Source organism: Triticum aestivum, chromosome 2D, assembly GCF_018294505.1.
Source record: "Triticum aestivum cultivar Chinese Spring chromosome 2D, IWGSC CS RefSeq v2.1, whole genome shotgun sequence".
NCBI classification, from domain to species: domain Eukaryota; kingdom Viridiplantae; phylum Streptophyta; class Magnoliopsida; order Poales; family Poaceae; genus Triticum; species Triticum aestivum.
Window position 1 is genome coordinate 636,094,208 of NC_057799.1, and position 19,985 is coordinate 636,114,192.

Sequence of the window (19,985 nt, forward strand, 5' to 3'; positions counted from 1 at the left end):
AAACAAAGAAAACAGAAGAAAAACAAGAAAAAAGGAAGAAAAGAGGAAAAAAGGAAGAAAAAAAAAGAAAACAAAAGAAAAAGGAAGAAGAAAGAAAAAAGAAAACAAAAGAAAAACAAACAGAAGAAAAAAACAGAAGAAAAAAGGAAAAAGGAAGAAAAAAACAGAAGAAAAACAAAAGAAAACAAAAGAAAACAGAAGAAAAAGGAAGAAGAAAAAAAAAGGAAGAAGAAAAAAATGAAAACCAAAAGAAAGAAGAAAGAAAAAGGAAGAAGAAAAAAAGAAGAAGAAAGGAAGAAGAAGAAAGAAAAAGGAAGAAGAAGAAAGAAAGAAGAAAGAACCAAATGAAAAGAAGAAAAGAAAGAAGAAAGAAAAGGAAGAAGAAAAAAGGAAGAAGAAAGAAAAGGAAGAAGAAAAAAAAAAGAAAACAAAACAAAAGAAACCAAAAAGAAAGAAGAAAGAAAACCAAATGAAAACCAAAAGAAAGAAGAAAAAAAAGGAAGAAGAAAAAAAGAAAGAAGAAAGGAAGAAGAAAAAGGAAGAAGAAAAAAAGGAAGAAGAAAGAAAGAAGAAAGAAAAAGGAAGAAGAAAAAAAGAAGAAAGAAAAAGGAAGAAGAAAAAAATGAAAACCAAATGAAAACCAAAAGAAAGAAGAAAGAAAAAGGAAGAAGAAAAAAAGAAGAAGAAAGGAAGAAGAAAGGAAGAAAAAGAAAGAAAGAAGAAAGAAAAAGGAAGAAGAAGAAGAAAGAAGAAGAGGAAGAAGAAAGGAAGAAGAAGAAAAGAAGAAGAAAAAAGGAAGAAGAAAGAAACCAAATGAAAACCAAAAAGAAAAACAAAGAAAACAAAACAAAATACTTGGCAGTGCTCAATAATCTTTTTTTTTAATTCCTCCTCCTCTATGTCCCCTTAATCTTATTTTTTAATTCCTTTATACTTAAAGAATTTTTACTACATGCAGGAGTGACATATGGCGGACGATAGAGCCGAGCCGCTTAGGGATCCGGAGGCTGAACGTTATTTAATGGGCATCATCAACAACGAGATTCCTTATGTGCCGGGCTCAGAATATGAGCAAGAAGAGGATGTAGTCTCTTCTTTTCTGAACCTTGACGGTGGAACAGAGATTGTCGATGATCAAGAAGGTGAAGGAACGGAGATTGTCGACGGAGGTCAACCATCAACAAACGACGATCTCGAATTGCAAGTAGCAACCACCTCCGGCGAGGTATATATATACATTGAGCCTCTCGTGATACAAACTTACTGAAATGTGAATACATATGTATTAACGCGCGCGACTCTCTTTCTTTTTTTAGCCCTCCGGATCGAGTACGACAAAGCGTGGCAAATCCAAGGCGATGAAAACAGGAGAAACATATGCCATTGAGTTTGTCAGTGAAACCGGCAAGCCCCTACAGCACACCTCAAAGTTTATCAACCAATGCGGAGTCGTTGTTAGAGACAACGTCCCGATCACCGTCCAGGAATGGAAGGAGCCAAAGAAGGCACGTCTTGGTTTCAGTTTTGTCGACAAGAGAACGAAAAAGGATTGCTGGAGAAAGCTTATGGAACATTTCATTCTACCTCCGGAATACAACAAAGTCGATGAATTCGGTAACGAGGTTCCGGGTGGACGTCAGAGGAGGAGGCTAGTTAAAGAGTTCGCTCTTCAGAAGATGGGCGAAGCATTCCGGAACTTCAAGAAAAATTTAACCCGTGACTATGTCAACAAGGGCAAGACTCCGGATTTCAATGGACAACATGAGAAACTGAAAGATGATTGGCCAGAATTTGTGAGGCAAAAGCAATCGGAGCATTTCAAGGAAATATCGAAAAAAATAAGGATAATGCGAGTAAGAAAAAGTTCCATCATATTATGGGGCCAGGAGGATACCGCCTTTCGGAGCCTAGGTGGCAGAAGATGGAGGAGGACCTGAGGGTGCGAGGAATCCCTCTAGGTACAGAGGGATGGGACCCAAGGGCCAAAAGCTGGTGGTACGGGCATGGGGGATCGCTAGACCCGGAGACAGGGGTGTGTGTTCACCGGCAGAGACAGTTTGCTCCCACCCAAGCCCTTATTGACGCAATGACCCAAGCTCAAGAGGGCTTGATCAAGTTCAACAGAGAGAAAGACGCACTGACAACAGCCCTCGGGAATGATGAACACGGAGGACGTGTACGAGGCAAAGGCAAAGTTCCGTGGAAAGTAGGGTTTTCCCAGGACAATGACCCGTACTGTTACAGAAGCCGTAAGAGAAAGACGGACCGGGATGCAGATCTTATGACGAAGTTTGCATCGGAACTCCATAAGTTGAAGCAGACCGTGCATGAACTAGTAAAAGAAAAATCGGCTGCAGGGCCGCATGAAGATCATGAAGCGGATCGCGGAAGCCAGCAGCGGAGAAGCAGCGTGGCTTCCACGGATGCCCCGCCTGGTGCTAGTGCACCGATGATCGAGATTCGTGCACCGGAGCCTCACTACCCCGTGGATGATGTAAAGGAGATGAAAGAATGTGATATGCATTATCCCGTGGGGAACGTTTCCACGAAGGTAGCTAGCGGCAGTGCTTTACCCTGTACACCTGGAGCACTCCACCACAACAACCCCATTGCATATGGCAAATGCTCGTGTCACGGTGGAAGACATAGTCCAAGGGTTTGAGGACCTGGAGATTGACAAACCTACACCCGAAGGGGAGAGAAGACTTGGAGATGTCAAGCGCCAGATCATTCTATGGAAAAAGAAGTACATAGTGTTTCCAGGCGAGGCGCCAAGGCTAGCAAGTCCACCCCCCTCCGATGGTGGTGGTGGTGGTGGCGGTGGTGGCGGTGGTGGTGGTCGTGGTGGTTCACCTACACCTCCTTCACGCCATTCAACGCTGTCCCCCGATCCACAACCTTCGGCGGGTACGACGCCCCCCAATCCTCCTCCGGCGGGTACGACGCCCCCCAATCCACCTCCGGCGAAGAAGCAGAAGCAGGCGGACAGCAAAGAAACCCGCTCCTGGACTATTAACCCGGACCCTTATGTACCTAAGACCACAAGGGTACCGGAGCCATCACTGAAGCCTCTCCTCCCAAGGCCTTGGGAACTTAGTGAAGCTGAAACCAAATTGGCCGCGTCTGCTGATTATGAGAAATGGAAGGCGGATATGAAGGCGATAAAAGAGCCTGAGCCCAAGCAAGTATTCACTGAGAAGCAAAAGAAGTGGGCTAAGGATTTTTTGACGACACCGTCCCAAGCCGAGCTGAATATGCCTGACGACTATGGACATGAACTTCGTAGGCAAGCAAAAATATTGAAGGAGGAGAAAGAAGAAAGTAAAAAAAGCGGGAAACAAGTTGACCAGCTCGGGATGCAGAAGAAACAATCGATCCCCCCGCTCATAGTGAAAGCCGGTCCGGAAGAGGACCCCGAGATCATAGCAGCTGCGGCAGCACTTGGATTGACTGTAGCGAGTGCCATGAAACAAGCGTCCGAGATGGGTTTGACTCTTCGTGCCTTCTTAGGCCTTGAGGATGCGCCAGTATGTGAGATAGCATTACAATATGTGCGGAATGGGCCTCTCGTCGAGCCTGCGCGGGAAAAGAGTCTACCACCACAAATGCGAAATCTGCTACGTTGGTACAAGCAATTCATAACATGGGCCGACAAAGAATATGTTTATGCGGATGTTACAGATGAGCATCACACCAAACGGTACTCTGTACAAGTTCATATGAGTGAATTGTTCCAGCTGTTCAATCTGCGCGACCTCGACAAATCTATGCTGAGTTGCTACGTTCTGTAAGTGATTTATTTCTACCTCATCTCGTTCTTCATTGCCTGCACTATATATATATATATATATATATATATATATATATATATATATATATATATATATATATATATATATATATATTGTCCTAACTATATTGTTGCGTACGCTATTATGCAGATTGAAGATTTGGGAATGCAAAATAAGAAACATCCATGATGTTGGGTTCATTGACCCACATATCGTTAATGGACATGTGTTACAACATCACCCCGAAGACGTGGAGAAAGACTTGTACAAGTTTCTTAGAAAGCATCAACTCAAAAGTCATATTCTATTTCCTTACCATTTTGGGTGAGTGTTTCTCTCTTGTGCCCATTCTCTTTTGTTTACTCCATGCATGGTATGTCTAATCGATGAGTTATGCATGACTGTGCATGTAACGTGTCCGCAGGTTCCACTGGATTCTGCTAAATATTGAACTTCACACCTCCAGAGTTCTAATCATGGACTCTATGGATTCGGATCCAAAGCGTTGGGCCGACATGAGAAAAATGCTGCAAAAGTAATTATTTTCAATCATTTGAGCTCTATATCGATCGGTCTCTTTCGTTCATTTCCTAATATCAAGTAACTAATAACTCCCTTGTTCATTTAATTTTCTTTGCCCTGTAGGGTTTGGAGACGGTTCTCAGAAGAAATTGTCGGTGAATTCAAACATGAGCTAGATTTCAGAAGGTTAGTTAATGTGGATAAGCAGCCACCGGGGACCAATCTATGTGGATACTATGTTTGTGAGAACATCCGGAGACACACCTCTGAGCGGAAGGCATCGGATAGCGTGCAGAACGCGACGGATAACTTGCGGAGGAGGCTTAGTCCAGAAGCTCGCTTCCGACCAATTCAAGAAGAATTAGCAGGATTTTTCATGAGGGAAGTCATCAATCCTAAAGGAGAACACTATACCGAGGACGAAGAAATTTATATGCATACCCGAGATTGAAACTTGTTCGAAGTTGTGGTCATCCATCCTAATTGTGTATGGAAACTTGTTCGAAGTTGTATATGGTCACCCGAGATTGAATATATATTATATATTCCTCTTGAATTCTTCTTGTTCGAAATTTCATATGCATGTATATAGTAGCGTAGAATATGTGTACTGAAACTTCATCAAAATTAAAATAAAACACAAAATAAAATATAAAAGAAATAAAACACTCCAAATTAAAAAGAAACCAGGTTTAGGGGGGCTAAAACCCTAAACCTGCGGAGGAGGCCTTTAGTCCCGGTTGGCCACGAGAACCGGGACTAAAGGTCCTCCGCCCCGACGGACCACTGGCGCCCACGTGGACGGGCCTTTAGTCCCGGTCAGCCACAAGAACCGGGACTAAAGCCTTTAGTCGCGGTCCGTAAGAGGCGCGACTAAAGGGGGGGTCTTTAGTCGCGCATATTTAGTCCCGGTTGCACAGCCGGGACTAAAGGCTGTTGCGAACCGGGACTAAAGGGCTTTTTTCTACCAGTGAACTATCACAGCCGTAGTTTTTCAAATCTGTAAACATATCCACATGCATCTGAGTTCAGCTTGGACGGTTGTGATATGGGGTGCCATGTAGCTCGTCCTACAAAAAACCACACTCTTTCCCTATTAACATGATCAATCAATTCATTGATTCTTACCATCCATGTCTTGCCATGCAATATTTTTCCTTCCAGTACTGTGTCTCGTCCTTGCCTCAACAAATTATGCAGCATGTGGGTCGCTGTTTATGTCAGCCTATCAGGTTGCAATGCATGTGGTAGTCAATTCCATCACAAGAAAAACAGTGAGGGTTTTCAAGGGATCTGTCACTCGTTGTGTCCTGTCTGGAACGCCGAGTCGTCACCGCCCTACAGCAACCTCCTCCTCGGTTAAGTTAAAAAACATCGTTCTTACCGATGTTGGTATACTCATTCGCAACAGAACGTAATTTTATGCGCTCCAGCATGCCGAACTGATCCACGTACAAACGAAGGTACTTCACATCCTGGCATGGTTTGTGAACACGCCGGCCACTCCCGGTGGCCATCAGAAGTCAGAGATCGAACCTGTAGAGCCGGCGTGGCTTTTGCAGCAACCTGGATGCCAGTGTGCATGCCCACACGCTGCCGATGGCGTCCGAGAACTCATGAACACATATAGGTCAGGCGGCTCCTAATTCTCAATAACAGAAAAAACTTTCAGAAATAGAAGTTTCGGGTAATGCTCATAGGCAATCAAAGAGCTTCAAAAGGGAAAATCATATGCTATATTAACATTCCCGTGAAACAAATAGGGCAATTGAAAGGAATTAAAGAATATGGAAGAGAACCTTTCTCTGCGCCCTTGAGGCCTTGCCGAAAGATGCACAACTTCTCAAGCGACAATCCACCGTTGTGCTTCTCTGCTTTTGACTATAATATGAGCAACTATCGATTGTAAGCAGAAATGGTAGTATTTACCTCAAAAATTACTTCTCTATGTGAGAAAAAAAACTTGGTGTTCAAACCAGAATAAGTTCCAACCTAATTTTTTCTCTCACCCGCATACAAATCAAGAACAGAATAAGTATAGTTATTACTTTGGAGGCATTAGGCCCATCTGCTACTTGCTGCAGGTACACCGAGCCTTCATCTCTTCTCCATCTTCTCAACCATGCTGCTCCTCGCATGAACTGAGGCATGAAGAACGTCGTAGTGGCATCGTCTGGACAGAAAAAATTACTTGCCTACGCGAGAAAAACAACTTGGGATCCAAACCAGAAGAATCCGAACCTAAATTCTCTGTCACAGACAAAGTGACAAACAAATCAAGGACAAGATAACAATCATTATTACGTTGGTGGCATTAGGCCAATCCCGTCCTTGCTGCACGTACACCAAGCCTTCATGTCATCTCCATATACTAATAGTACTGCTCCCTCAGGAACTGGTGCAACATGAACATGCAGAGGGGTATCATCTGGATGGAGAAGGCGGCAGCGCCGATTGTTCATAACATGGAGACTTAACATGGAGGAGGCGATGGCTGAGAGGAATTGATGGAAAAGTGGAGGAGAAGCTTGAGCGACAGATTCACAGTAGTTGCTAATGGAATATCGCGATGGCAAAAGTACAGGCACCATAGGACGATCGTCTTCTTTTCCCTACACACCAGGCAAAGATGATTGACGTCCACCAATAAATAAGAGGAGACGTGTGTGGGTCAGCCTTGGTTCAGTTTAAGATGAGGAAGTAACCATGGAGTAGATAAAGCATGTTTTCTTTTAAGAAAGAGATAGAAATTGCTTTTTTAAATGGATTGATAAGGAAGGGAAGAAACGGTGTAGAAGTAACAGGATCGTGACTTTGGTGGATTCTATTTTTACAACCGGCAATTTATTGCGGGCCTTTGAGCATTTTTTCACAATCAACCAAATTTAACCTGAAAATTATATGGGTCGATCTACACCGTAATAATCCGGTCCCACAAGATTAACGGCTCATAATTACTAATTAACATTTGAATTTCTAGGGAGTCAATAGTTAGTATAGGTACTAGGCGATAACCCGTGCAACTGCACGGGCTAGTGTATGATTTACTTACTTATTTTGAATTACTACATAAAATATTCCTTGATATAAATGTGCATGTTACTATGTTAGAGAAGCTCCTCTCATTTTTTCTTCAAATTACTCTACCAGGAACAAAAATAATAGTGTTTATTAGGGAAAATTGATTTGTTTTGAAATTTCACCAAACATAATTCCACAATGAAGTTTTTGTTAAAAGCTCATTCTATCATATTATTTATGCCAGTACCAGTGAACACAAAATTATACATTTTTTAATTGACTGATTGATAGCGCATTTATTTGGTATACAGTTGATTTTGGATCCCCAGTGTATTAGAGGACCTTATTTTGAATACTTTAAAAGTCACATTTACACTTAAAAAAATCCAAAGAGCTCTTGATCATTTGGATGTATATTACATGTGTAAAGTTTGGTGATGAAATAAGTAAACATGTGAGCTATGCAAAAATGACAAAACGGTGATTTCCAGGTTTTGTCTTTCAGGAAGAGGGAAGACGTGGAAAGACTTTTGGAATAATATGATAATTTTTTTTCACTTGAGTTACTATGAGTTGGGTCCATTCAATGGACACTTAGAATAGCATAATTTTACCTTGTGTTAGCAAGTGTTTGTATTTAACTACGTATATGATTTTCATTCCAAAATTTGCATGACATACAATTTGTCAATGCAAAATTTGGTCATTTTCCATTCTTAGTCTTTACTCATGAGTTCTGTACCATCTTATTTGTATGAATTTAAATTTTGCATATACTAAGATATATAAAATATGGAAAAATTATGAAAGACCATTACTTGTAAAATATGTCTAGCAATTTGGATCACGCTTTTGCTATAAACAATTCTACCCATGTAGACGATAATCGTCACTATATCTCACACACACACAAAATCATCATGCCGCATGAAGTCAAATGCAAAATAATACATGTGATAATCCTACAGGACTAAAAGGAGATTTTGTGATAAATAGTATGAAAACTCATAGATCACGGGAGCTAGTCAAAGAGCTTTAGGTGTTGATATCACACACAGCTTAGAACACTTTAAATTTGCTACTCATTTATCTGAAAAGAAAATATTATCGAGTATCATCCATAGCCAATCATTTAACTCAAAGAAATAAGTAATCACTGCACGATACAAATTACTTTTACACATCTTGAGTTTAGTAGGGGAGATTCTGCAATTGTACATTTAGTGTAGCGAGAACTTCCATTATGCATTATCAGTGAAAGCTAACTCTATTTCCTGCGTGTATCTAAGTTCCAAGACAACCATTGGCTGAAATAAGCTCGAGCTGCTACATTTTATGGATCAAGTTAAGAGCAGAAATATTGACGAGATAATATTGACTTCTCTAGTGGGCAGTACGACCATATATTTCTTCAATGATAGCCGGCCTGGGGCCTGTTACAAAAAATCCAAGTGACATACTTTCAGATATTTCCCTATCGCAAAGTTCTATTGTAGACCGGGCTACATGGTGCCCCCTATCATGTCTGTCGTTTTGCTTCGCGATTTGTGCAGCCAGGAGAGTCACGAGCGGTGTCTTAGTCCGAGCTAACGTCATTAGCAGGGGCTGCCATGCATGCCTATATGTGAATAATAATGCATAGTAGCTATAGGTCGTACACCCTAGCTACAGAGGCCTACTTCTTTGTCGCATCTTTTAGTCACTGTTCACCTCGTGGTCGATGCTCCGTGGTACTAGTAGTCACTGGCGGACTGCACCACACTCAAGAGCTTATGCATGTGTCACATCGATGTTAGATACATTTAATCACTGTCTCACTGCAAGGCCAGAACATTTGTGTATGTCATTTTTTTCTTCTCTTTTTATACTGCAGAAATCCAGAGGTGAGTTGAAACAGAGGCGCGGCGATATGTACATCCGGCTTAATTAGTGAGAGAGTACATGATATTACTAATAATAGCTTACTAGAAAGAAGCTAAATAATAGATATAATAATATAACACTAATAAAATGTGTTCACCAAATCCAATCATTAAGGTTTTAAATATTAGTGGGAGTAAATTATGCACATAAGTAGAAATGTTACCTTAGAGTTAGATGTATCGCTGTACTCATCTTGTAAAAAAAAGTTACGCAAGAAAGGTTGTGCGTTGCCTTGTTTGCTAACCATCATGGGGCCTACATGCTATCAATCGGTCCGTGACGTAGCAGAGAGATTCCACAACGTTACCTTAGAGTATGCGCTAGAGCGTTTAAGCACGCGTCGGCGCCAACTATCACAGCCATAGTTTTTCAAATCTGTAAACATATCCACATGCATCTGAGTTCAGCTTGGACGGTTGTGATATGGGGTGCCATGTAGCTCGTCCTACGAAAAACCACACTCTTTCCCTATTAACATGATCAATCAATTCATTGATTCTTACCATCCATGTCTTGCCATGCAATATTTTTCCTTCCAGTACTGTGTCTCGTCCTTGCCTCAACAAATTATGCAGCATGTGGGTCGCTGTTTATGTCAGCCTATCAGGTTGCAATGCATGTGGTAGTCAATTCCATCACAAGAAAAACAGTGAGGGTTTTCAAGGGATCTGTCACTCTCTGTGTCCTGTCTGGAACGCCGAGTCGTCACCGCCCTAAAGCAACCTCCTCCTCGGTTAAGTTAAAAAACATCGTTCTTACCGATGCTGGTGTACTCATTCGCAACAGAACGTAATTTTATGCGCTCCAGCATGCCGAACTGATCCACGTACAAACGAAGGTACTTCACATCCTGGCATGGTTTGTGAACACGCCGGCCACTCCCGGTGGCCATCGGAAGTCAGAGATCGAACCTGTAGAGCCGGCGTGGCGTTTGCAGCAACCTGGATGCCAGTGTGCATGCCCACACGCTGCCGATGGCGTCCGAGAACTCATGAACACATATAGGTCAGGCGGCTCCAAATTCTCAATAACAGAAAAAACTTTCAGAAATAGAAGTTTCAGGTAATGCTCATAGGCAATCAAAGAGCTTCAAAAGGGAAAATCATATGCTATATTAACATTCCCGTGAAACAAATATGGCAATTGAAAGGAATTAAAGAATATGGAAGAGAACCTTTTTCTGCGCCCTTGAGGCCTTGCCGAAAGATGCACAACTTCTCAAGCGACAATCCACCATTGTGCTTCTCTGCTTTTGACTATAATATGAGCAACTATCGATTGTAAGCAGAAATGGTAGTATTTACCTCAAAAATTACTTCTCTATGTGAGAAAAAAACTTGGTGTTCAAACCAGAATAAGTTCCAACCTAATTTTTCTCTCACCCGCATACAAATCAAGAACAGAATAAGTATAGTTATTACTTTGGAGGCATTAGGCCCATCTGCTACTTGCTGCAGGTACACCGAGCCTTCATCTCTTCTCCATCTTCTGAACCATGCTGCTCCTCGCATGAACTGAGGCATGAAGAACGTCGGAGTGGCATCGTCTGGACAGAAAAATTTACTTGCCTACGCGAGAAAAACAACTTTGGATCCAACCCAGAAGAATTCGAACCTAAATTCTCTGTCACAGACAAAGTGACAAACAAATCAAGGACAAAATAAGAATCATTATTACGTTGGTGGCATTAGGCCAATCCCGTCCTTGCTGCACGTACACCAAGCCTTCATGTCATCTCCATCTACTAATAGTACTGCTCCCTCAGGAACTGGTGCAACATGAACATGCAGAGGGGCATCATCTGGATGGAGAAGGCGGCAGCGCCGATTGTTCATAACATGGAGACTTAACATGGAGGAGGCGATGGCTGAGAGGAATTGATGGAAAAGTGGAGGAGAAGCTTGAGCGACAGATTCGCACTAGTTGCTAATGGAATATCGCGATGGCAAAAGTACAGGCACCAGAGGACGATCGTCTTCTTTTCCCTACACACCAGGCAAAGATGATTGACGTCCACCAATAAATAAGAGGAGACGTGCGTGGGTCAGCCTGGGTTCAGTTTAAGATGAGGAAGTAACCATGGAGTAGATAAAGCATGTTTTCTTTTAAGAAATAGATAGAAATTGTTTTTTTAAATGGATTGATAAGGAAGGGAAGAAATGGCGTAGAAGTAACAGGATCGTGACTTTGGTGGATTCTATCTTTACAACCGGCAATTTATTGCGGGCCTTTGAGCGTTTTTTCATAATCAACCAAATTTAACCTGAAAATTATATGGGTCGATCTACACCGTAATAATCCGGTCCCACAAGATTAACGGCTCATAATTACTAATTAACGTTTGAATTTCTAGGGAGTCAATAATTAGTATAGGTACTAGGCGATAACCCGTGCAACTGCACGGGCTAGTGTATGATTTACTTACTTATTTTGAATTACTACAGAAAATATTCCTTTATATAAATGTGCATGTTACTATGTTAGAGAAGCTCCTCTCTTTTTTTTTCTTCAAATTACTCTACCAGGAACAAAAATAATAGTGTTTATTAGGGAAAATTGATTTGTTTTGAAATTTCACCAAACATAATTCCACAATGAAGTTTTTGTTAAAAGCTCATTCTATCATATTATTTATGCCAGTACCAGTGAACTCAAAATTATACATTTTTTCATTGACTGATTGATAGTGCATTTATTTGATATACAGTTGATTTTGGATCCCCAGTGTATTAGAGGACCTTATTTTGAATACTCTAAAAGTCACATTTACACTTTAAAAAATCCAAAGAGCTCTTGATCATTTGGATGTATATTACATGTGTAAAGTTTGGTGATGAAATAAGTAAACATGTGAGCTATACAAAAATGGCAAAATAGTGATTTCCACATTTTGTCTTTTAGGAAGAGGGAAGACGTGGAAAGACTTTTGGAATAATATGATATATTTTTTTCACTTGAGTTACTATGAGTTTGGTCCATTCAATGGACACTTAGCATAATATAATTTTACCTTGTATTAGCAAGTGTTTGTATTTAACTACGTATATGATTTTCATTCCAAAATTTGCTTGACATACAATTTATCGATGAAAAATTTGGTCATTTTCCATTCTTAGTCTTTACTCATGAGTTATGTACCATCTTATTTGTATGAATTTAAATTTTGCATATACTAAGATATATAAAATATGGAAAAATTATGAAAGACCATTACTTCTAAAATATGTCTAGCAATTTGGATCACGCTTTTGCTATAAACAATTCTCCCCATGTAGACGATAATCGTCACTATATCTCACACACACACAAAATCATTATGCCGCATGAAGTCAAATTGAAAATAATACATGTGATAATCCTACAGGACTAAAAGGAGATTTTGTGATAAATAGTATGAAAACTCATAGATCACGGGAGCTAGTCAAAGAGCTTTTGGTGTTCATATCACACACAGCTTAGAACGCTTTAAATTTGCTACTCATTTAACTGAAAAGAAAATATTATCGAGTATCATCCATAGCCACTCATTTAACTCAAAAGAAATAAGTAATCACTGCACGATACAAATTACTTTTACACATCTTGAGTTTAGTAGGGGAGATTCTGCAATTGTACATTTAGTGTAGCGAGAACTTCCATTATGCATTATCAGTGAAAGCTAACTCTATTTCCTGCGTGTATCTAAGTTCCAAGACAACCATTGGTTGAAATAAGCTCGAGCTGCTACATTTTATGGATCAAGTTAAGAGCAGAAATATTGACGATATAATATTGACTTCTCTAGTGGGCAGTACGACCATATATTTCTTCAATGATAGCCGGCCTGGGGCCTGTTACAAAAAATCCAAGTGACATACTTTCAGATATTTCCCTATCGCAAAGTTCTATTGTAGACCGGGCTACATGGTGCCCCCTATCATGTCTGTCGTTTTGCTTCGCGATTTGTGCAGCCAGGAGAGTCACGAGCGGTGTCTCGGTCCGAGCTAACGTCATTAGCAGGGGCTGCCATGCATGCCTATATGTGAATAATAATGCATAGTAGCTATAGGTCGTACACCCTAGCTACAGAGGCCTACTTCTTTGTCGCATCTTTTAGTCACTGTTCACCTCGTGGTCGATGCTCGGTGGTACTAGTAGTCAGCGGCGGACTGCACCACACTCAAGAGCTTATGCATGTGTCACATCGATGTTAGATACATTTAATCACTGTCTCACTGCAAGGCCAGAACATTTGTGTATGTCATTTTTTTCTTCTCTTTTTATACTGCAGAAATCCAGAGGTGAGTTGAAACAGAGGCGCGGCGATATGTACATCCGGCTTAATTAGTGAGAGAGTACATGATATTACTAATAATAGCTTACTAGAAAGAAGCTAAATAATAGATATAATAATATAACACTAATAAAATGTGTTCACCAAATCCAATCATTAAGGTTTTAAATATTAGTGGGAGTAAATTATGCACATAAGTAGAAATGTTACCTTAGAGTTAGATGTATCGCTGTACTCATCTTGTAAAAAAAAGTTACGCAAGAAAGGTTGTGCGTTGCCTTGTTTGCTAACTATCATGGGGCCTACATGCTATCAATCGGTCCGTGACGTAGCAGAGAGATTCCACAACGTTACCTTAGAGTATGTGCTAGAGCGTTTAAGCACGCGTCGGCGTCAACTATCACAGCCGAAGTTTTTCAAATCTGTAAACATATCCACATGCATCTGAGTTCAGCTTGGACGGTTGTGATATGGGGTGCCATGTAGCTCGTCCTACAAAAAACCACACTCTTTCCCTATTAACATGATCAATCAATTCATTGATTCTTACCATCCATGTCTTGCCATGCAATATTTTTCCTTCTAGTATTGTGTCTCGTCCTTGCCTCAACTAATTATGCAGCATGTGGGTCGCTGTTTATGTCAGCCTATCAGGTTGCAATGCATGTGGTAGTCAATTCCATCACAAGAAAAACAGTGAGGGTTTTCAAGGGATCTGCCACTCGCTGTGTCCTGTCTGAAACGCCGAGTCGTCACCGCCCCACAGCAACCTCCTCCTCGGTTAAGTTAAAAAACATCGTTCTTACCGATGCTGGTGTACTCATTTGCAACAGAACGTAATTTTATGTGCTCCAGCATGCCGAACTGATCCACGTACAAACGAAGGTACTTCACATCCTGGCATGGTTTGTGAACACGCCGGCCACTCCCGGTGGCCACCGGAAGTTAGAGATCGAACCTGTAGAGCCGGCGTGGCGTTTGCAGCAACCTGGAGGCCAGTGTGCATGCCCACACGCTGCCGATGGCATCCGAGAACTCATGAACACATATAGGTCAGGCGGCTCCAAATTCTCAATAACAGAAAAAAAAATCAGAAATAGAAGTTTCAGGTAATGCTCATAGGCAATCAAAGAGCTTCAAAAGGGAAAATCATATGCTATATTAACATTCCCGTGAAACAAATATGGCAATTGAAAGAAATTAAAGAATATGGAAGAGGACCTTTCTCAGCGCCCTTGAGGCCTTGCCGAAAGATGCACAACTTCTCAAGAGACAATCCACCATTGTGCTTCTCTGCTTTTGACTATAATATGAGCAACTACCCATTGTAAGCAGAAATGGTAGTATTTACCTCAAAAATTACTTCTCTATGTGAGAAAAAAACTTGGTGTTAAAACCAGAATAAGTTCCAACCTCATTTTTTCTCTCACCCGCATACGAATCAAGAACAGAATAAGTATAGTTATTACTTTGGAGGCATTAGGCCCATCTGCTACTTGCTGCCGGTACACCGAGCCTTCATCTCTTCTCCATCTTCTGAACCATGCTGCTCCTCGCATGAACTGAGGCATGAAGAACGTGGGAGTGGCATCGTTTGGACAGAAAAAATTACTTGCCTACGCGAGAAAAACAACTTGGGATCCAAACCAGAAGAATTCGAACCTAAATTCTCTGTCACAGACAAAGTGACAAACAAATCAAGCACAAAATAAGAATCATTATTACGTTGGTGGCATTAGGCCAATCCCGTCCTTGCTGCACGTACACCAAGCCTTCATGTCATCTCCATCTACTAATAGTACTGCTCCCCTCTGGAACTGGGGCAAGATGAACATGCAGAGAGGCATCATCTGGATGGAGAAGGCGGCAGCGCCGATTGTTCATAACGTGGAGACTTAACATGGAGTAGGCGATGGCCGAGAGGAATTTATGGAAAAGTGGAGGAGAAGCTTCAGCCACAGATTCGCAGTAGTTGCTAATGGAATATCGCGATGGCAAAACTACAGGCATCGGAGGACGATCGTCTTCTTTTCCCTACACACCAGGCAAAGATGATTGACGTCCACCAATAAATAAGAGGAGACGTGCGTGGGTCAGCCTGGGTTCAGTTTAAGATGAGGAAGTAACCATGGAGTAGATAAAGCATGTTTTCTTTTAAGAAAGAGATAGAAATGGCTTTTTTAAATGGATTGATAAGGAAGGGAAGAAACGGCGTAGAAGTAACAGGATCGTGACTTTGGTGGATTCTATTTTTACAACCGGCAATTTATTGCGGGCCTTTGAGCGTTTTTTCACAATCAACCAAGTTTAACCTGAAAATTATATGAGTCGATCTACACCATAATAATTCGGTCCCACAAGATTAACGGCTCAGAATTACTAATTAACGTGGGAATTTCTAGGGAGTCAATAATTAGTATAGGTACTAGCCGATAACCCGTGCAACTGCACGGGCTAGTGTATGATTTACTTACTTATTTTGAATTACTACATAAAATATTCCTTTATATAAATGTGCATGTTACTATGTTAGAGAAGCTCCTCTCATTTTTTCTTCAAATTACTCTACCAGGAACAAAAATAATAGTGTTTATTAGGGAAAATTGATTTGTTTTGAAATTTCACCAAACATAATTCCACAATGAAGTTTTTGTTAAAAGCTCATTCTATCATATTATTTATGCCAGTACCAGTGAACACAAAATTATACATTTTTTAATTGACTGATTGATAGTGCATTTATTTGGTATACAGTTGATTTTGGATCCCCAGTGTATTAGAGGACCTTATTTTGAATACTTTAAAAGTCACATTTACACTTAAAAAAATCCAAAGAGCTCTTGATCATTTGGGTGTATATTACATGTGTAAAGTTTGGTGATGAAATAAGTAAACATGTGAGCTATGCAAAAATGACAAAACGGTGATTTCCAGGTTTTGTCTTTCAGGAAGAGGGAAGACGTGGAAAGACTTTTGGAATAATATGATAATTTTTTTTCACTTGAGTTACTATGAGTTGGGTCCATTCAATGGACACTTAGAATAGCATAATTTTACCTTGTGTTAGCAAGTGTTTGTATTTAACTACGTATATGATTTTCATTCCAAAATTTGCATGACATACAATTTGTCAATGCAAAATTTGGTCATTTTCCATTCTTAGTCTTTACTCATGAGTTCTGTACCATCATATTTGAATGAATTAAAATTTTGCATATACTAAGATATAGAAAATATAGAAAAATTACGAAAGACCATTACTTCTAAAATATGTCTAGCAATTTGGATCACGCTTTTGCTATAAACAATTCTCCCCATGTTAGACGATAATCATCACTATATCTCTCACACACACACAAAATCATTCTGCCACATGAAGTCAAATGCAAAATAATACATGTGATAATCCGAAAGGACTAAAAGGAGATATTGTGATAAATAGTATGAAAACTCACAGATCACAGGAGCTAGTCAAAGAGCTTTAGGTGTTCATATCGCACACAGCTTAGAACGCTTTAAATTTGCTACTCATTTAACTGAAAAGAAAATATTATCGAGTGTCATCCATAGCCACTCATTTAACTCAAAAGAAATAAGTAATCACGGTACGATACAAATTATTTTTACACATCTTGAGTTTAGTAGGGGAGATTCTGCAATTGTACATTTAGTGTAGCGAGAACTTCCATTATGCATTATCTGTGAAAGCTAACTCTCTTTCTTGCGTGTATCTAAGTTCCTAGACAACCATTGGCTGAAATAAGCTCGAGCTGCTACATTTTATGGATCAAGTTAAGAGCAGAAATGTTGACGATATAATATTGACTTCTCTAGTGGGCAGTACGACCATATATTTCTTCCATGATAGCCGTCCTGGGGCCTGTAACAAAAAATCCAAGTGACATACTTTCAGATATTTCCCAATTAACAAGATCAATCAATTCATTGATTCTTACCATCCATTTCATGCCATGCAATATTTTTCCTTCCAGTATTGTGTCTCGTCCTTGCCTCAACTAATTATGCAGCATGTGGGTCGCTGTTTATGTCAGCCTATCAGGTTGCAATGCATGTGGTTGTCAATTCCATCACAAGAAAAACAGTGAGGGTTTTCAAGGGATCTGCCACTCGATGTGTCCTGTCTGGAACGCCGAGTCGTCACCGCCCTACAGCAACCTCCTCCTCGGTTAAGTTAAAAAACATCGTTCTTACCGATGCTAGTGTACTACTTTGCAACAGAACGTAATTTTATGCGCTCCAGCATGCCGAACTGATCCACGTACAAATGAAGGTACTTCACATCCTGGCATGGTTTGTGAACACGCCGGCCACTCCCGGTGGCCACCGGAAGTCAGAGATCGAACTCGTTGAGCTGGCGTACGTGGCGTTTGCAGCAACCTGGAGGCCAGTGTGCATGCCCACACGCTGTCGATGGCGTCCGAGAACTCATGAACACATATAGGTCAGGCGGCTGCAAATTCCCAATAACAGAGAAAACTTTCAGAAATAGAAGTTTCAGGTAATGCTCATAGGCAATCAAAGAGCTTCAAAAGGGAAAATCATATGCTATATTAACATTCCCGTGAAACAAATATGGCAAGTGAAAGGAATTAAAGAATATGGAAGAGAACCTTTCTCTGCGCCCTTGAGGCCTTGCCGACAGATGCACAACTTTTCAAGCGACAATCCACCATTGTGCTTCTCTGCTTTTGACTATAATATGAGCAACTATCGATTGTAAGCAGACATGGTAGTATTTACCTCAAAAATTACTTATCTATGTGCGAAAAAAACATGGTGTTCAAACCAGAATATGTTCCAACCTAATTTTTTCTCTCACCCGCATAGAAATCAAGTACAGAATAAGTATAGTTATTACTTTGGAGGCATTAGGCCCATCTGCTACTTGCTGTAGGTACACCGAGCCTTCATCTCTTCTCCATCTTCTGAACCATGCTGCTCCTGGCATGAACTGAGGCATGAAGAACGTGGGAGTGGCACCGTCTGGATGGAAAAAATTACTTGCCTACGCGAGAAAAACAACTTGGGATCCAAACCAGAAGAATTCGAACCTAAATTCTCTGTCACAGACAGTGACAAACAAATCAAGGACAAAATAAGAACCTTTATTACGTTGGTGGCATTAGGCCAATCCCGTCCTTGCTGCACGTACACCAAGCCTTCATGTCATCTCCATCTACTAATAGTACTGCTCCCCTCAGGAACTGGGGCAAGATAACATGCAGAGGGGCATCATCTGGATGGAGAAGGCGGCATCGCCGATTGTTCATAACGTGGAGAGATAACATGGAGGAGGGGATGGCTGAGAGGAATTGATGGAAAAGTGGAGGAGAAGCTTGAGCGACAGATTCGCAGTAGTTGCTAATGGAATATCGCGATGGCAAAAGTACAGGCACCGGAGGACGATCGTCTTCTTTTCCCTACACACCAGGCAAAGATGATTGACATCCACCTATAAATAAGAGGAGATGGCGAACCAACCTGTGGTTGGATGGTTAGAGGGACTGTGGTATCCCCAGCCCACCAGGGTTCAAATCCTGGTGCTCGCATTTATTCCTGGAATTATTTCAGGATTTCCAGCGATGCGCATTCAGTGGGAGGAGATGTTCCCGTCGACGACGAGGCACCTACGGTGACTTCGTAAATCTCAAGATGATATGGCGGCTCAGTCTTTCGGAGGTGCTCATAGGGGTAGGGTGTGCGTGTGTGCGTTTATAGGGCTGAGTGTATGCGCATGTATTTGAGCGCTTATGTCTGTATTGATGTTCAAAATAAATAAATAAGAGGAGACGTGCGTGGGTCAGCTGGGTTCAGTTTAAGATGAGGAAGTAACCATGGAGTAGATAAAGAATGTTGTCTTTTAAGAAAGAGAGAGAGATTTCTTTTCAAAATGGATTGATAAGGAAGGGAAGAAACGGTGTAGAAGTAAAAGGATCGTGACTTTGGTGGATTCTATTTTTACAACCGGCAATTTATTGCGGGCCTTTGAGCGTTTTTTTTTTCACAATCAACCAAATTGAACCTGAGAATTATATGGGTCAATCTACACCGTAATAATTCGGTCCCACCAGATTAACGGCTCATAATTACTAATTAACGTGCGAATTTCTAGGGAGTCAAAAATTTGTATAGGTACTAGTCGATAACCCGTGCAATTGCACGGGCTAGTGTATGATTTACTTACTTATTTTGAATTACTACATAAAATATTCCTTTATATAAATGTGAATGTTACTATGTTAGAGAAGCTCCGCTCATTTTTTTCTTCAAATTACTCTACCAGGAACAAAAATAATAGTGTTTATTAGGGAAAATCGATTTGTTTTGAAACTTCACCAAACATAATTTCACAATGAAGTTTTTGTTAAAAGCTCATTCTATCATATTATTTATGCCAGTACCCGTGAACTCAAAATTATACATTTTTTAATTGG

At 40.7% G+C, this 19,985-nt stretch overlaps 1 long non-coding RNA gene across 4 annotated transcripts; it reads right to left on the bottom strand.

Moving 5' to 3' along the window:
* Positions 1–17,078: 17,078 nt before the first annotated feature.
* LOC123050625 (uncharacterized) lies at positions 17,079–18,965 on the bottom strand. 4 transcript variants are annotated; one of them, XR_006423807.1, is made up of 5 exons: positions 18,655–18,965; positions 18,410–18,556; positions 18,162–18,243; positions 17,487–18,001; positions 17,079–17,410 (listed from the first exon to the last, which is right to left on the bottom strand). It is a non-coding gene; the product is annotated as an uncharacterized lncRNA (long non-coding RNA). The 4 variants fall into 4 exon arrangements; XR_006423809.1 differs by having other exon boundaries at positions 17,487–17,696; positions 17,814–18,001; positions 18,162–18,556; XR_006423808.1 differs by having other exon boundaries at positions 18,162–18,534.
* Positions 18,966–19,985: the final 1,020 nt, after the last annotated feature.